The following is a 17,350-nucleotide window of genomic DNA, read 5'->3' as shown; positions in this document are numbered from 1 at the left end:
AACATTCCCCACCCCACCCCCATTCCCTTGCAGGCATCAGCCTGGGAGCTTAGAGACCCCTCCCCTTGGAATCCAGGCAGCCAGAGCTGTGGAAACCTATAGGGTTCCCTCTGAATCTGGTCTTTGCACAATAACAATCTCATTGAGTTGCAGCCCTGCCTGCATAGGTCACCATGTGATGAACCTATGATTAACCTTATTCTCCAATCAGAATTTTGATCTAATCTCAGGGGCGCCATGGTTAACACATATGGTCTTTTTGTTTCCATAGAGCTGGAGAGCTGAAATGTAACAGCCTCAGCTAAGTCAAGCACCAGAGGAAAACCACAGAGTTCATGTTACATATATTAGGCTTTGTGTGTGTGTGCTGCAATTCTCAACAGGCTCAAGCTGACCTTGGGTGGTGGAATAGCTGCCTCCAAAGGAGGCTCTTCTCTCCCATGGCCTTGCCATGCAAAGGACACAGACACAGCAGTGTGTATTTTGCTTGGCTGTAATGGAGCATAATCACAATTTGTAGGCAGGCTGGAAGTGGCCACCCCAGAGCTGAGAGCTACGGAGAATATTCATTTCTGCCACCGCAGACAGCTCAGCCACAGATATGGATGATGAAAGGGAAATTGGCATTGACCTTGCTGCTTTGCAAGGAGCAGATGGGACCTGGAGTCTGGTTAGCACAGAAAAATGAACTGAACCTCCTTGATAGTATTTGAAGAACAAGAGCTGGACCCAACAGTCTCTTCCTCCCTGGTGCGTGTGTGTGTGTGTGTATGTGTGTGTGTGTGTGTGTGTGTGTTTGCATATGCATATATACACACACCGGCTGTGTCTGACATGCAGGAGAAAGACAAACACCCTGGTCCATGCTGGAGCTCCCTATTGCACATTTGGCATTTGACTGACATATAAAACTCCCATGGACATCAGAAGGACAGTAACTCAGAATGCATAAGCGATTTTTGCTATGGATAAGAAGACAGGTGGAGAGGAAAATGTTATTGACACTACTTTTCGATCTCTTTATTATTATTATTATTATTATTATTATTATTATTATTATTATTGCCCAGAGGAACGGAGTCTCTCTCAAGGGAGTGATGTAAGAGGTGAAAAATAAAGCTGATGTAGCCAACTGTATGAGACACATCCAGCCCAGCTCATCAGAGTGTACCATTGCCCTTTTGTTTTTGCTCATGTTGAATTCCCCTGCCAGAAATGTTCTTACTCTCCCATTTCCTACCTGGTAAAATTCATTTCATCTTTCAAGTCCCAGTTGGACTTTCACTTCCTTCAAAAGGCCTTCTCTGATTTTTATTTACCCAACACAAGTCATTTGTTTCTCTTGTTTGTAAATTTCTTGAGAGGGGGAAGGCTAACACATAGTAGGTACTCAATGATAATACAGTAGACTGAGCACAAACCTGGAAATAGGAGGGCCTGAGCTGAAATCCAGACTCTCCCACGTTAAATCTGTGAGACTTTGGGGATGACTTATCTCAGCCTCAATTTCCTCCTCTGTAAACCTGAGTGGTAATGACTACTTCATGGGATAAGTGAGAGTATTAAATGAGCTAATGTACATAAAGAGCCTAGCACATAATAGGTAATTTATTATATATGGTCTCCTTTGCCTAGATGCTGTATCTGATTTATTTTTTTGTATTGTATTTTTATAATTTTGTCACATTTTCAGCATGAAAATATTTTTTAAATTTCAACAGCTTTAGGTGTACAAGTGTTTTTTGGTTACATGATGAACTGTACAGTGGTAAAGTCTAGGATTTCAGTGCTCCCGTCACCAAATAGTGTCCATTGTACCTAATATGTAGTTTTTTACACCCCACCCTATCTCACCTTTCCCCCTTCTGAGCCTCCAGTGTCCATTCTACCACTCTGTATGCCTTTGCATACCCATAACTTAGCTCCCACTTAAAAGTGACAACATATGTTATTTGGTTTTCCATTCCTGAGTTACTTCACTTTGAATAATAGCCACCAGCTCCATCTAAGTTGCTGCAAAAGACATTACTTAGTTCTTTTTAATGGCTAAGTAACATTTCACAGTGTATATATACCACATTTGTTTATCCATTCATTGGCTGATGGGCACATAGGTTGATTCCACATCTTTGCAATTACGAACTGTGCTATGACAAACATATGTATGCAGGAGTCTTTCTGATATAATGACTTATTTTCCTCTGGGTAGATACCCAGTAGTGTGATTGCTGGATCCAATGGGAGATCTAATTTTATTTCTTCAAAACATCTCCACACTGCTTTCCACAGAGGTTGTGCTAATTTACATTCCTACCAACAAAGTATAAGTGTTCCCTTTTTACCACGTCCACTCCAACTTCTACTGTTTTTGACTTTTTAATAATGGTCATTCTGGCTGGGGTAAGATAGTATCTCATTGTGGTTTCAACTTGCATTTCCCTGATGATTAGTGACATTGAGCATCTTTTCCACATGCAGTTGGCCATTTGTATGTCTTCTTTTGAAAAATGTCTATTCATGTCATTTCATCACTTTTTAATGAGATTATTTGTATGTTTTTTTTTTTTGCTAATTTGAGTTCCTTGTAGATTCTGAATATTAGTCATTTGTCAGATGTTTAGTTTGTAAATATTATGAAATCTTGATCAATTATAGTAAACAGGATGTTTTTTGCTACTTAAACATTCTAAGGCACTGAAATCAAGCAATAATAAAAATAATAATGCTAATGAAAATAGTAGCAATCACTAATGCACAAAGGCTTATTCTTTGCACACATTATCTTATTTTATCATCATGTAATCTCTGGAGGGAGACATAATTAGTCCCACTTTGCAGATGAGGAAATTGAGGCCACACAGCTGGTAGTGATGAAATAAGATTTTAAATATACTTCCCGCGCTTAACCATCACTTAGCGATTCTCGGCCATGACTGCACTAGGGTATCATGGGAAGCTTTTAAAAATGCCAGTGCCTGAACCCCAGTATCAGATATAGACTCAATTAGTCTACAGTGGGGCCCAGGGATTGTTTTTGAAAATACCAGGTGATTCCATGTGCCACCAGGAATGAGAACTTCTGACATCAGGCAATGCTGGAGTACAAGTAGAGTTTTGCATCTCAATGTATGACGTGGTTTGGATTTGTATCCCCAACCAAATCTCATGTCAAATTAGAGGAGGGGCCTCGTGGAGGAGGTGACTGGATCATGGGGGTGGGTTTTCCCCTTGCTGTTCTCTTGATAGTGAGTGAGTTCTCATGAGATCTGATGGTTTAGAAATATGTGATACTTCCCCCTTTGCATTCTCTCTCTCTCTCTGTCTGTCTCTCCTGCCACCATGTAAAGAAGGCTTGCTTCCTCTTCACCTTCCACCATGATTTTAAGTTTTCTGAGGCCTCCCAGTCATGCTTCCTGTTAAGCTTGAGGAACTGTGAGCCAATTAAACCTCTTTTCTTCATAACTTGCCCAGTCTCAGGTAGTTCTTTATAGCAGTGTAAGAATGGACTAATACAGAAAATTGGTACTAGGAGTGGGGTACTGCTATAAAACTACCTGAAAATGTGGAAGTGACTTTGGAACTGGGTAGAGAGCAGAGGTTGGAACAGTTTGGAGGGCTCAGAAGTAGAGAGGAAGATGTAGGAAAGTTTGGAACTTCCTAGAGACTTGTTGAATGGTTTTGACCAAAATGCTGATAGTGATATGGATACTGAAGTCCAGGCTGAGGTGGTCTCAGATGGAGATGAGGAACTTATTGGTACCTGGAGTAAAGGTCACTCTTGCTATACTTTAGCAAAGAGACTAGCAGCATTTTGCTCCTGCCCTAGAGATCTGTGAACTTTGAATTCAAGAGAGATAATTTAGAGTATCTGGTGGAAGAAATTTCTAAGCAGCAAAGCATTCAAGAAGTGACCTGGCCGTTTGCAAAACTGTATGTGTGGCAAAAGAGATGGTCTGAAATTGAGCTTATATTCAAAAGGAAAGAAGAACATAAATGTTTGGAAAATTTTCAGCCTGATCATGTGATAGAAAAGAAAAACCTATTTTCTGGGGAGAAATTCAAGCTGGCTGCAGAAATTTGCATGAGTAAAGAGGAGCCAGATGTTAATAGCCAATACAATGAGGAAAATGTCTCCAGGACATTGCAGACACTTTCACAGCAGCCCCTGCCTCATAGGCCCAGAGGCCTAGGAGGGAAAAATGATTTTATGGGTCAGGCCCAGGGCCCTGCTGCTCTGTGCAGTCTCGGGACATGGCACTCTGTGTCCCAGCTGCTTCAGCTCCAGCCATGGCTAAAAGGGCCCAAGGTACAATTCCAGCTGTGGCTTCAGAGGGTGCAAGCCCCAAGACTTGGCAGCTTCTGTGTGGTGTTGGGCCTGTGGGTATGCAGAAGGCGAGGGTCATCACCTGTGATGTGCATCAGGCAATGCTGGAGTACAGGTAGAGTTCTGTATCTCAATATCTGATATGGTTTGGATTTGAGTCCCCACCCAAATCTCATGTCAAATTGGAGAAGGGGCCTGGTGGGAGATGACTGGATCATTGGGGTAGATTTCACCTGGCTGTTATCAAGATAGTGAGTGAGTTCTCATGAGATATGATGGTTTAAAAGTGTGTGGCACTTCTCCCTTAGCTCTCTCTGCCCTGCCACCATGTGAAGAAGGTGCTTGCTTCCTCTTCACCTTTTGTCATGATTGTAAGTTTCCTGAGGCCTCTCCATTATGCTTCCTATTAAACCTGCAAAACTGAATAAATTAAGACTCTTTTCTTCATAAATTATCCGGTCTCAGTAGTTCTTTATAGCAGTGTGAAAATGAACTAATACAACATACCTCATGACCTCCAGCTTTATCCTGCCCAGACTAAGTAGTCATTCAATATCCAATCTGGGAATAGATCATCTCAACTTTATAAAACTTCTCTAATCATAGAATTCTGTCAACCCCCTCTAACAGGTCTGGTTACCAGCAGTGGGTATGCTTGATGGCAACACTCATTTCCAATAGTAATGCTTGAGTGATCCAGTCTCATAGTCATTTATTTATTTGCTCAGCAGCTGCTCTGAGCCCCTATCTGGAGCAGGATCCCAGGCTAAGCCCTGGGGAATTCGATGCAAGTAAGAGGAGTTGTACTGGCCTGCAAGGTCCTTATAGCCCAAAGAAAGAGGGAAACCCAAAAGGAATTGGAAAAGTCTTCTGCCTCATCCTCAATTGCTTATTACACTCATCTATTAAATTCCTGCCCACAGTCAATTTGTTGCCATCAGGGCCTTGGATAGCGGTCTCAGGCATTTCCAAAGAATAGCAGAACTGGTTGTGGGCCTGAGTTCCTTTCTAGGGTCCCAACATGAAGAAGTAGAGGAGCACTCAGGAATGCAGTCCCTCACCCATCTGAGGGGATGTGGAGGAGAGGAAGGGAAATAAAGTTCTGGAATATTTGGGACATGTGGGCAAACTATAAGGGAAAGTCACTTTTCCTTTGACTCTTCAGCCAGATGGACAGAGGTCAAAGCCAGAGATGCTGCATCCCTCATCAGCTGGAAGGGGCAACTCTGGCCTGGGGTAGAGATAAAGCCAAAGTCAGCAGCCAAGATCAAACAAAAATTGAGCCAGGTGTTTGGAGCAAAGCAGAAGCAAAGGACTTTTGCCAAAATTTGAACTGCAATGTTAAAAGCTCATTTTGGTGGTCAACGTCTCTATCATAGCAGAGTGGAGCACTCCAAGCAGAGGGGAGAGCATGAACTAGGTCTAGGGCTCACTAGAGTCAGAAAATACAGTATCAAGCCATTTTCACTATCAGAGAGCCGAGCTTCATCAGGATTATCGTATCTATCTTAGAACATGAGACTCAAAACTGGTAATAGCACTATAGGTGTGTCTGACCCCAGCATAGAGGAGCAGAAGTGTCTCTTCCTTCCACATTCTAGACTAAGCACCTGGAATATACTCTTTTATCAATTGGACTGTCCAGCTGCATTCACAAGATTAGACTATCCTAAAACCACATAAATCCTGAGCCCCAGCTAATTTTCATGTTGTTACATTTCTCAATGATACCAGTGTGTCTCTGGGTTCCACTACATGCAATTTCTTCTGGATCCACACTATATTTATGTGCCATTTGTTGGACAGGGCATGTCCCCAGAGAGTCTCAGAGAGGTCCTGACTTGTCCAAAGTGGAAAAGGCTAGACCCAGGTCTCAAATCCGTGGCCTCATGTTCCAGTGTACTTTTCATTTTCATGATTATTTTATTCTAGCAAGGAGGATCTGTTGGCTTCAAAATCCACGCCTTGATTTCTGAAGTGACAGGTATAAGCAGTGCTGCTTAAACCTGATGCTTTGGCTGGGGAATACTGATGTGTGGGATCAATCAGTTACTTTTGACAGACCCAAGCTTTTTTACTCCAAGTAAGCCTGCTTCTGATCATTGTTGACTTGGAATGAGGTAGAACTGTTATTATTATTATTAATTATTATTATACATTACATTCTGGGATACATTTGGAGAACCTGCAGGTTTGTTACATAGGTGTACACATGCCGCAGTGGTTTGCTTCACCCATCAACTTGTCATCTACATTAGGTATTTCTCCTAATGCTATTCCTCATCTAGCCCCCCACCCCCTGACAGGCCCTAGTGTGTGATGTTCCCCTCCCTGTGTCCATGGGTTCTCATTGTTCAACTCCCACTTATGAGTGAGAACATGTGGTGTTCGGTTTTCTGTTCCTGTGTTAGTTTGCTGAGAATGATGGTTTCCAGCTTCATCCATGTCCCTGCAAAGGACATGAACTCATCCTTTTTTATGACTTCATAGTATTCCATGTGGTATATGTGCTACATTTTTTTTTATTCAGTCTATCATTGATGGGCATTTGGGTTGGTTCCAAGTCTTTGTTATTGTTAATGGTGCTGCAATAAACATACGTGTGCATGTGTCTTTAGAGTAGAATGATTTATAATTCTTTCGGTATATATCCAGTAATGGGATTGCTGGGTCAAATGGTATTTCTTGTTCTAGGTCCTTGAGGAATTGCCACATGGTCTTCCACAATGGTTGAAATAATTTACACTCCCACCAACAGTGTAAAAGCATTCCTATTTCTCCACATCCTCTCCAGCATCTGTTGTTTCCTGACTTTTTAATGATCACCATTCTAACTGGTGTGAGATGGTCTCTCATTGTGGTTTTGATTTGCATTTCTCTAATGACCAGTGATTATGAGCTTTTTAACATATGTTTGTTGGACACATAAATGTCTTCTTTTGAGAAGTATCTGTTCATATCCTTCGTCCACTTTTTGATGGGGTTGTTTGGTTTTTTTCTTGTAAATTTGTTTAAGTTCTTTGTAGATTCTGGATATTAGCCCTTTGTCAGATAGATAGATTCAAAAATTTTCTCCCATTCTGTAAGTTGCCTGTTCACTCTGATGATAGTTTCTTTTGCTGTGCAGAAGCTCTTTAGTTTAATTAGATCCCATTTGTCAATTTTGACTTTTCTTGCCATTGTTTTGGTGTTTTAGTCATGAAGTCTTTCCCTATGCCTATGTCCTAAATGGTATTGCCTAGGTTTTCTTCTAGGGATTTTATTATTTTAGGTCTTATTTTTAAGTGTTTAATCCATCTTGAGTTAATTTTTTATAAGGTGTAATGAAGGGGTCCAGTTTCAGTTTTCTGCATATGGCTAGCCAGTTTTCCTAACACCACTTATTAAAAAGGGAATCCTTTCTCCATTGCTTTTGTCAGATTTGTCAAAGATCAGATGGTTGCAGATGTGTGGCATTATTTCTGAGGACTCTGTTCTGTTCTGTTAGTCTATATATCTGTTTTGGTACCAGTACCATGCTGTTTTGGTTATTGTAGCCTTGTAGTATAGTTTGAAGTCTGGTAGCATGATGCTTCCAGCTTTGTTCTTTTTGCTTAGTATATTGTTGGATATACAGGCTCTTTTTTGGTTCCATATGAAATTTAAAGTAGTTTTTTCTAATTATGTAAAGATTGTCAATGGTAGCTTGATAGGGATAGCAATTACTTTGGGCAGTGTGGTCATTTTCACGATATTGATTCTTCCTATTGATGAGAATGGAATGTTTTTCCATTTGTTTGTGTTCTCTCTTATTTCCTTGAGCAGTGGTTTGTAGTACTCCTTGAAGAGGTCTTTCACATCCCTTGTAAATAGGTATTTTATTCTCTTTGTAGCAATTTTTAATGGGAGTTCACTCATGATTTGTCTCTCTTTTGGTCTATTATTGGTGTATAGGAATGCTTGTGATTTTTGCACATGAATTTTATATGCTGAGACTCTGCTGAAGTTGCTTATCAGCTTAAGGAGCTTTAGGGCTGAGACAATGGGGTTTTCTAAATATACAATCATGTCATCTACAAACACAGACAATTTGACTTCCTCTCTTCCTATGTGAATACCCTTTACTTCTTTCTCTTGCCTGATTGTCCTCATGAGAACTTCCAATACTATGTTGAATAAGAGTGGTGAGAGAGGGCATCCTTGTCTTGTGCCAGTTTTCAAAAGGAATGCTTCCAGCTTTTGCCAATTCAGTAAGATATTGGCTGTGGTTTTGTCATAAATAGCTTTCATTATTTTGAAATACGTTCCATCAATACCTAGTTTATTGAGAGTTTTTAGCATGCAGGGCTGTTGAATTTTATTGAAGGCATTTTCTGCATCTATTGAGATAATTATGTGGTTTTTGTCATTGGTCTGTTTATGTGATGGATTATGTTTATTGATTTGCATATGGTGAACCAACCTTGCCTCCCAGGGATGAAGCCAACTTGATTATGGTGGATAAGCTTTTTGATATGCTGCTGGATTCAGTTTGCCAGTATTTTATTGAGGATTTTTGCATCGATGTTCATCACAGATATTGGCCTGAAATTTTCTCTTTGTTGTGTCTCTGCCAGGTTTTGGTATCAGGATGATGCTACCCTCATAAAATGAGTTGAGGGGAGTTGATCTTTTTCTATTGTTTGGAATAGTTTCAGAAGGAATAGTACTAACTCCTCTTCCTACCTCTGGTAAAATTTGGCTGTGAATCTGTCTGGCCCTGGGCTTTTTTTCTTGGTAGGCTATTAATCACTGTCTCAATTTCAGAACTTGTTATTGGTCATTCAGGGATTCGACTTCTTCCTGGTTTAGTCTTGGGAGGGGGTATTTGTCCAGGAATTTATCAATTTCTTCTAGATTATCTAGCTTATTTTCATAGAGGTGTTTATAGTATCCTCTGATGATAGTTTGTATTTCTGTGGGGTTAGTGGTGATATCCCCTTTATAATTTTTTATTGTATCTATTTGATTTTTCTCTCTTTTCTTCTTTAATAGTCTGGCTAGTGGTCTATTTCGTTAATCTTTTCAAGCAACCAGCTCCTGGATTCATTGATTTTTTTGAATGCTTTTTGTCTGTCTCTATCTCCTTCAGTTCTGCTCTGATCTTAATTATTTCTTGTCTTCTGCTAGCTTTTGAATTTGTTTGCTCTTGCTTCTCTCGTTCTTTTAATTGTGACGTTAGGGTGTCGATTTTTGATCTTTTCTGCTTCCTCCTGTGGGCATTTAGTTCTATAAATTTCCCTCTAAACACTCCTTTAGCTGCGTCCCAGAGATTCTGATACACTGTGTGTTTGTTCTCATTGCTTTCATAGAACTTATTTATTTCTACCTTAATTTCCTTATTTACCTAGTAGTCATTCAGGAGCAGGTTGTTCAGTTTCCATGTAGTTGTGCAGTTTTGAGTGAGTTTCTTAGCCTGAGTTCTAATTTGATTGCACTGTGGTCTGAGAGACTGTTTGTTATGATTTCTGTGAGGCAGAACTGTTTTTGTGCAGCCTGCCTGGGTAGCCGTGCTTATATAAGTGAAAAAAAAAAAAACCACTATGCTATGATGTGAGTTTGGTGACTATCCAGGTAGTCCCAAGCCATAAGGGCACTGGGGTAAGATGGGCTAAGAACCAGCAGACTGGGAGCTTAAGTCCTAATTCTGTTGCATTAGACTTATGGGACCTTGGGCGAGTCAAATAATTTCTCCAAATCTCACTTGTCTTCAGTGTACAGAATGAGTAAAATCTAAGCAGAATTTTTAAATTAGTGTGCTGGAAAGAGTTGCATAAGCTTTTGAGTGCCACACAAATGTGAAGGTTTTTAGTGCAGACTCTAAAGCCAGTTGTCCATCTGAATTAGAATCCTGACCTAACTTGGATAAGTTGCTTACTATCTCTATCACCCACTTCATCTGTAAAGTGGGAGTATTAAGATATGTTCAGCATCACAGACTTGAAATCTCTGGATTGGATTATGTTTTGGATGTACATTTTTTCAAATATTATAAAGGTAATAAAGTGTACAAACCATCCAATACCTAAAACCTTCAGAAAGTTCTGGGACAACACCATGTAATTAAACACATTCATGTTTTATTTTTCAATGAAACTTGACTATTTGTAAGTGGGATGAATAAAGACCATGAATAGCATCACATCAGGTTTGATAAGGTTTGCTGTCAAAAAGTTTGTAACAAACATGCCTTTTTTGTTGTTTTATGTTTTTATTTTTTTGGGGGGACGGAGTCTCATTCTGTTGCCAGGCTGGAGTGCAGTGGTGCGATCTCGGCTCACTGCAATCTCTGCCTCCCGAGTTCAAGCAAGTCTCCGGCCTCAGCCTCCTGAGTAGCTGGGATTACAGTTGTGCACCACCACACCCAGCTAATTTTTGTATTTTTAGTAGAGACTGGGTTTCACAATGTGGGCCCGGATGGTCTCGATCTCCTGACCTCGTGACCCACCCGTCTTGGCCTCCCAAAGAGCTGGGATTGCAGGCATGAGTCACAGAGCTTTTTGGACTATGGAATTATAGATAAAGGATTATACACCTGTACTACCTGCCATTTAGTGTAGGCAGGGGGATAAAATAATATGTGTAAACTGCTTAGACAAATCCCTGGCATACAGTAATTATTGAATAAATATTAGATAGTATTACTTTTATTACCTTAAAGAGTAAAACCAAGAGAGAACGAGGCTTAACAGGCCTTAATGGACATTTCTCAGATTTGTATTAATTAGTGAACTAATAGGGTTGCCAGAGGGGTAATCTCTCATCCCTTTGCCTGATGAGAAAATATATTTCTAGTCTGAGCTGTAGTCAGCATATAAAGGAACAACTCTGTGCTTTGAGGACACATGTATGTGCAAGTCAGAGAGAGAGAGAGAGAGAGAGAGAGAGAGAGGAGATTACAGGCCCAGTGTTCTGTGCACCACAGCAAAACACTAACAGTTTGCAAATATGAAGTATTTTTAATTTCTTCTCATGACTTTTCTAAATTTTATCATTTGAGCTTAAATTACTTTTATAAAGAGAAAAAAAGGTACATCTTCTTTCAAGCCCTCTCCTGTTTTCCTCTCCTTAGAGAATCGGTTCCCAGATTCAGGCTCCCTTTTACAAGCAACCATCAAGTGACTAGCTTTTATTGATTGCCTACAATACACCAGACACTGCAGAAAGTGCTAAGAAGTAAAAGGAAAAACTAGACATGTTGCATGAAAAATCTTCAACAAATCACTTTCCATTTGTGTAGCAACTTATAGTTCCTACCATGCTTGAACATAAATTCTCTCAATTGGTCTTTTTCTCTAGATTAGGGAGAGTATATATTTTAGTCAACATTTTACCAATGAAGAAACTTAGCCAAGGTCACTTAATCTCTTAGCAATGAAGTTGAACTCAACTTCTGAATCACATGAGTGGTATAACAGCATAAATCATTATTCCTAAGATGTTGAAAATTAGTGACACTTCAAGAAGGTAATACTGGCAAATCAAGTAGTAAATTACTGTGACCAACTGTAAGTAAACTCTTTACCTCGGCAACAAATGGTAATGGAGGCTAAAAGTTTGGGGGCCACCAAATGCGACCTTTAAAGAATAACCTCAAAGTAGTTCAATTTTCTACAGCTGGATATTGACGAACCTAAGAAAGAAAGCTTCAACCAAAGTCAGATGTTTGGAAGAGAGTACTGGAAACAGAAGGAAGGAAAGTGGATATGGTCTTTATGTATTCAGCACAATCAAAGGGGCAAAGCTGCGAAGAGGCACCATTTCACGTTAGGGACATCAATAAGAACAAAGTCCCTTTGTTCAGATTCTATACTCACAGGTAACCTTCAGGTTATTTTTAACTTCCCAACGAATCAGGGTATAGGCTGATATGTTCCTAGCAACAACTTTAAGTTCTTAAATTTTTTGTTTTGTTTCTTTTGACTTTTGTTAGAAAGAATTTGTCCCTAAGTGCCTGACTGGCTTTAATTGCACTGCCAGAGACTAATCTGGAAACCAACAAAGCAAAGATCAGTTCTTGATCCAAACATGTTCTATTATTTTAAACCCTGTCCAAGCATGTTGTCCACCTTCTTGATGACATCTCATCTTCTCCATACTCTGTACTTCATGCTGAGAGCACAAAGTTGTTCCTCCAAGTCATTCAAGTCAATGGCTCTATCTGTTTCTTCAAGCTAGATCTTCCAATCTCACACAGCTTTTTCTGGGCAAAAGGGGCTGGGCCTGCCTGCCCTTGTTAAAAGGAAGGGAATCATTCAGCATTTTGTTCTGCATTCTTCTACCCGAGATAACCCTCTCTAATTTGAGGTTGGCTGGAAATCTGGAAATCCTTATTCTTATCAGGAGAATTTCCATTGCTAAAGGGGAGGGTGCACTAGGCCACATCCTGTGTTCTGGGAGAGGCTCAAGAGTCAGTAGAAATACTTTAGACTCAAACAAATTCAGGGGCTTTCTTAAGTGGATTCAAAAAACAGACTAGGACAACAGGTTCACTTTAATTTTTCCTGGTTTTTTTTTTTTTTTTTTTTTTTTTTTTTTTTTTTTTTCTCCTTTGCTTTGCAGAAGTCCCATTGCCCCAGGCTCCACAGTGGACAAATTTTCCATTTGCAAAGTTCTTCCCATGGACTAGCAAAACACATTGCCTGGCTCCTGACTTGAAAGTCTTTGGAGCCTCAGGTAATCAAACTAAGACTTTATAGACTTAGAGCCCTCAGCGTCTATACAGCACAGCCGCGGGGGCCTGGGAGATACTTGCTTGTGTTTCAGAATGTGTAGAGGTAGACTGCACTCAGGGGATTTGTTCATTTTAGCAAACTTGGCAGAACTTCCCTGCATGACCTAAATAGAATATCTTCCTCTACATAAAGCATGCATCAGGGTATTTCCTGATTTATTCATGAAAGGTTTGCTTTACAAAGGCCTCAGGAACTGTGCAATCTCAAAATACATGATACATAGGCCTGGATACTAGAGTGGCATTTGTAAAAATTGCTGTGATAGATGGGCTGTGCAGTATGGCTGCAGAGCTGGATTAATTTAAATACCCACGGTTGGGGGTTGCTCTTTTAGAGGAAATGAGACCCAACCTGCAGATTGTTGTCAATAATATAGAGAAGTCTTCTCTCTCTGCAATGAATAATTGATCGAGGAATGGAAAAAGAAGTGAATACAATTCATGGGCACTATGTGGGGACATGGGACCTCTACCTGTCCCTAATCATTCATTGGCTCATTCATTCATTCCCAGCTAGAGGATTAACCTGGCAGCAGCTGATATGGTGAGTTCTGTCGAGAGTACATAGTAATAGGTATATATGGGCTCCTCAGGACAGTTGGCTCTAATATTTGGAATCCAATCAGTCTTGGAATTTGGGGTTCTATTTTTACCATGGGAATGGGAGGTATCAATCTCACCTAAGAGAGAAAGAAAGAATGATTTCTCCTATCAAAAGCTAGGGATTTTCAGGTGAGTCCACTGTAAGCTTTCTAATCATGGGTGCATCTAATGCTTCTGTATTTTCATGCTGGGGTATTTTTAACAGCACAGCAGATGGACCTTGGTTGTTTGCAAAGAAGTTTTATTTTGGAGCTTGTGAAGAGATTGGGGTTAATGTACAATAAAGTGAAAGTGACGTTTGTAAAGACGTTGCGAGCAGAATGCCAGGATCCATTACCCTGATAACCCCACAAACAGACCGGCAGCCTCCATTGGCAAACTGCTGCTCAAATCCCATCAGCGTTACTTGCAGGATGCATCACCACTTTGTGGCAAATTTCCAGAGGTTTTCAGATGCCAAGCAACTCATCCTAACTAGGACAAGGAGACATTGTTTTACAAACTTTGCTTTGGGGCACAGAACTTTGGGGAGATCCAGACCCGGTTCCTACTCGTTTTGTGATCATGGACATTCATTGGCAGTGATGCAAAGAAATATCCAAGTGCAGGCTCTTGAATCTGATACCCCAGGGCTAAAGTGTCACAATGAGGAGGTCTGATGGTGGTAAGCAGTGTAGTGAGTATGGGCTGAGCCACATGGGGATGGTGTTTCTTTTCGGAGGGAGAGGGACATCACCAGGACAGTTTAGATTTCTGATGGGAAGGTAAAAAGGCTTTCTGGGGAAGATCTTCCAAGAAGGGAAACCATCCGGAGGATCATATTTGAATGAATTAACCTTCAGTGATTTCCCATGTCCCAGAGGATTAAGTCCAAATCCTCAGTACAGATTCTAGTTCCTTCACCATCTGGCCCCTGACTAACATTGGGTCTTTCCATTGTTCCCAAACATGTGTTCTAACCCTTCCAAACTGTCATTTATTCCCTGATGGTAATAGCTGACATTTATCCAGTAAAATGCCAGGAACAGGGTTAAAAGCTTTATGCATTTCATCATTTAATCTTCAGAGCAATCTCTGAGGTAGATACTATTATGGCCCTCAGTTTACAGATGAGGAAACAAGAGCATAGAGGATGTAAAACTGAGTCACAACTCAGGAAGGCTGAGATTAGAAGGCAGTGCAACCCCATGGCCAGGCCTTAACCATGTCATCACTCTCTTACCTCACTGTCTGGATGAGAAAGACCTTGCACACGTTGCTTTGTCTGCATAGGATTAATTGGCCTTTCTCTTTATTTGCCTGGTTTTAAAAACATATCTTTGTTCATCAAGACCTTCAAGATCAAATATCCCCTTTTCTGGATGCCATTCCTGGCACCTCTAGGCACAGTTAATGGTTTTCTCCTTGGAGTTCCCACATCCCTTGTGTGAATCCACAGCACACACTGTATTGCAATGCAGTGACCTCCTTCCATCGTGTATTCCTACTGTTCCTGGCTGGATCTGTGGGAAGACTCCTCAGATCTTTCTACTGGATGAAACAGAGCTCTAGGAGAGTGGACAGCAAGCCAGGAGCAGCCAGCTCCACAAATCCAGGGGTAGCTCAGGCTCTGGGTGATGAGGGTACCCAAATGCCACATGGCATTTCATGAGTAGTTCTGCAGACAGGTCCAGATGAGTGCCTGCCTGTCACATTCCAGCTTTTATCATTAACCACACCCCATGGTGGTTTTCTTCAACATGTGAGGCAGTGCCTGCATGTCTGATAACCCAGCTTCTTTCTGGAAAGGATTTCCTTTGGCCTGGGTGCGTAGCTGGCCCTGCAAGGGTTAACCATGAGGCATCCCAGATCAGTAGAACATGAGGTTTCCATTAACTGGTGGTATGCAGACCAGTGGCACGAGCATGGATTATTCGGTAATAAAAACACATTGTGCAGAATTTAGGTCAGAGGTTTACTTCTCTCCTTCCCTGCCTCCTGTCCCAGCATAGAGAAACCAGGCCCTCATTGCTCTGGCACTGTACAGTAGCAAAAGTTGGTATTAGACTTTCCTCCCAACTTCCGTGAATCCTGCTGGTTGTGCTCATCTTGTCTCTAAAATGACACATGGAAAGAAAGGGTGCCAGAGGAATTCATTCCTTCTCCAAATAGGAATCCAAAAAGAACCAGTTGGCATACAGAGTAAGAAAGTGTGAAGGAGACAGAAAAAAGGAAAGGGTCAGGGGAAAGAGAAGTAGGGAGAATAGGTAGGAGAGAGAGTGAGAAAGATAACAGAGAATGAGTGCATTTAGGAGAAGACAGTTGAATGAAACATTGGGGGATTCTGAAACCAGTTCTTCTGGAAGAAAGAAAATTGACACCTATAAAGAACTCAGTATGTGGTAGGCAATGTGCTGAACTCTTTTCTTTCCTTTTTTTTTTTTTTTTTTTTTTTTTGAGACAGAGCCTTGCTCTGTCACCCAGGCTGGAGTACAGTGGCGCGATCTTGGCTCACCACACTGGGTTCATGCCATTCTCCTGCCTCAGCCCCCTGAGTAGCTGGGACTACAGGCACCCACCACCACACCTGGCTAATTTTTTTGTATTTTTAGTAGAGATGGGGTTTCACTGTGTTAGCCAGGATGGTCTTGATCTTCTGATCTCATGATCCTCCCACCTTGGCCTCCCAAAGGGTTGGGATTACAGGCATGAGCCACCGCGCCCGGCCTGAACTCTTTATACATTATTTCATGAAGGCTTACACGCTTCCACTAACTTGTCATGCAAGTCATACAGCTAGGGCCACAGGTTTCTACCAAGGTCTCTCTGGCTCTAAATATTCTCACCTCCCTTTTTTAGTTATGGGGTTGCCCAGCTACACAAAAGAGAGATTAGCCTCCCATTTTCAGTTGCAGGTGAGTAGAAATTTTTTGATGATTTCCCTTCCTTGGAAACAGAAGATAGACCAATCACTAGAACACAGTACCCTAGGGATCTCTCAAAAGCTCTGCCCCATGACTCACTACTCTAGGAAGGTGGGAAGCTTTCTGAACAGAGGCCACTCTGGTATTCAGAAAGTCTTATTCAGATCACTGTTATTTCCTAAGCACTTACTATTTGTCAGGTCCTGTGATGTTGACAATGAAGAAATGATAGGTAGAACAGCATCTTGCAGAGTTCACAGTCTCCTTAGGGTGACTGAAGGATACATAAGCAAAGGTTTCCAAATGCTATGACGGTGGTATGTTCAAAGGCCCAAAGCAAAAAGAGAGATTCAAGTTAGCAGGGGAGAGTATGTGGAAAAGTGGGACAAGGCAGAATAAGGAGGCCATGTGCAAAGTCTCAGAGAGCGCAAGGTACATATGGATAATACTATGGATAATAGGAGTATAGCTGCGGGTCAATAATGGTTCTTCACTCTAGCTGCACATTAGAATCATAGGAGATTTAAAACATACAGGTGGCAGAGATCCACCCCTCAAAATCTCCAGAGGAACTGTCTGAGTATCAACACATATATTTTTAAAAACTTCCAAGGGGAGGTTGAGAACCATTGGTATACTGCCCAGGTTACATCTAGGCTAGAGTGAGAGATGAGTACGGAGCCTAAGTAAGGACTCAGAGATGAAAGGCCTTGGATGCCACTCTAAACACTTTGAGCTTCCCCTGTGGACATGCAAGATTTTTAAACA

The sequence above is a fragment of the Macaca mulatta genome, chromosome 15 (genome assembly GCF_049350105.2).
Source record: "Macaca mulatta isolate MMU2019108-1 chromosome 15, T2T-MMU8v2.0, whole genome shotgun sequence".
Classification (NCBI taxonomy): domain Eukaryota; kingdom Metazoa; phylum Chordata; class Mammalia; order Primates; family Cercopithecidae; genus Macaca; species Macaca mulatta.
This window is presented reverse-complemented; position numbering follows the sequence as displayed.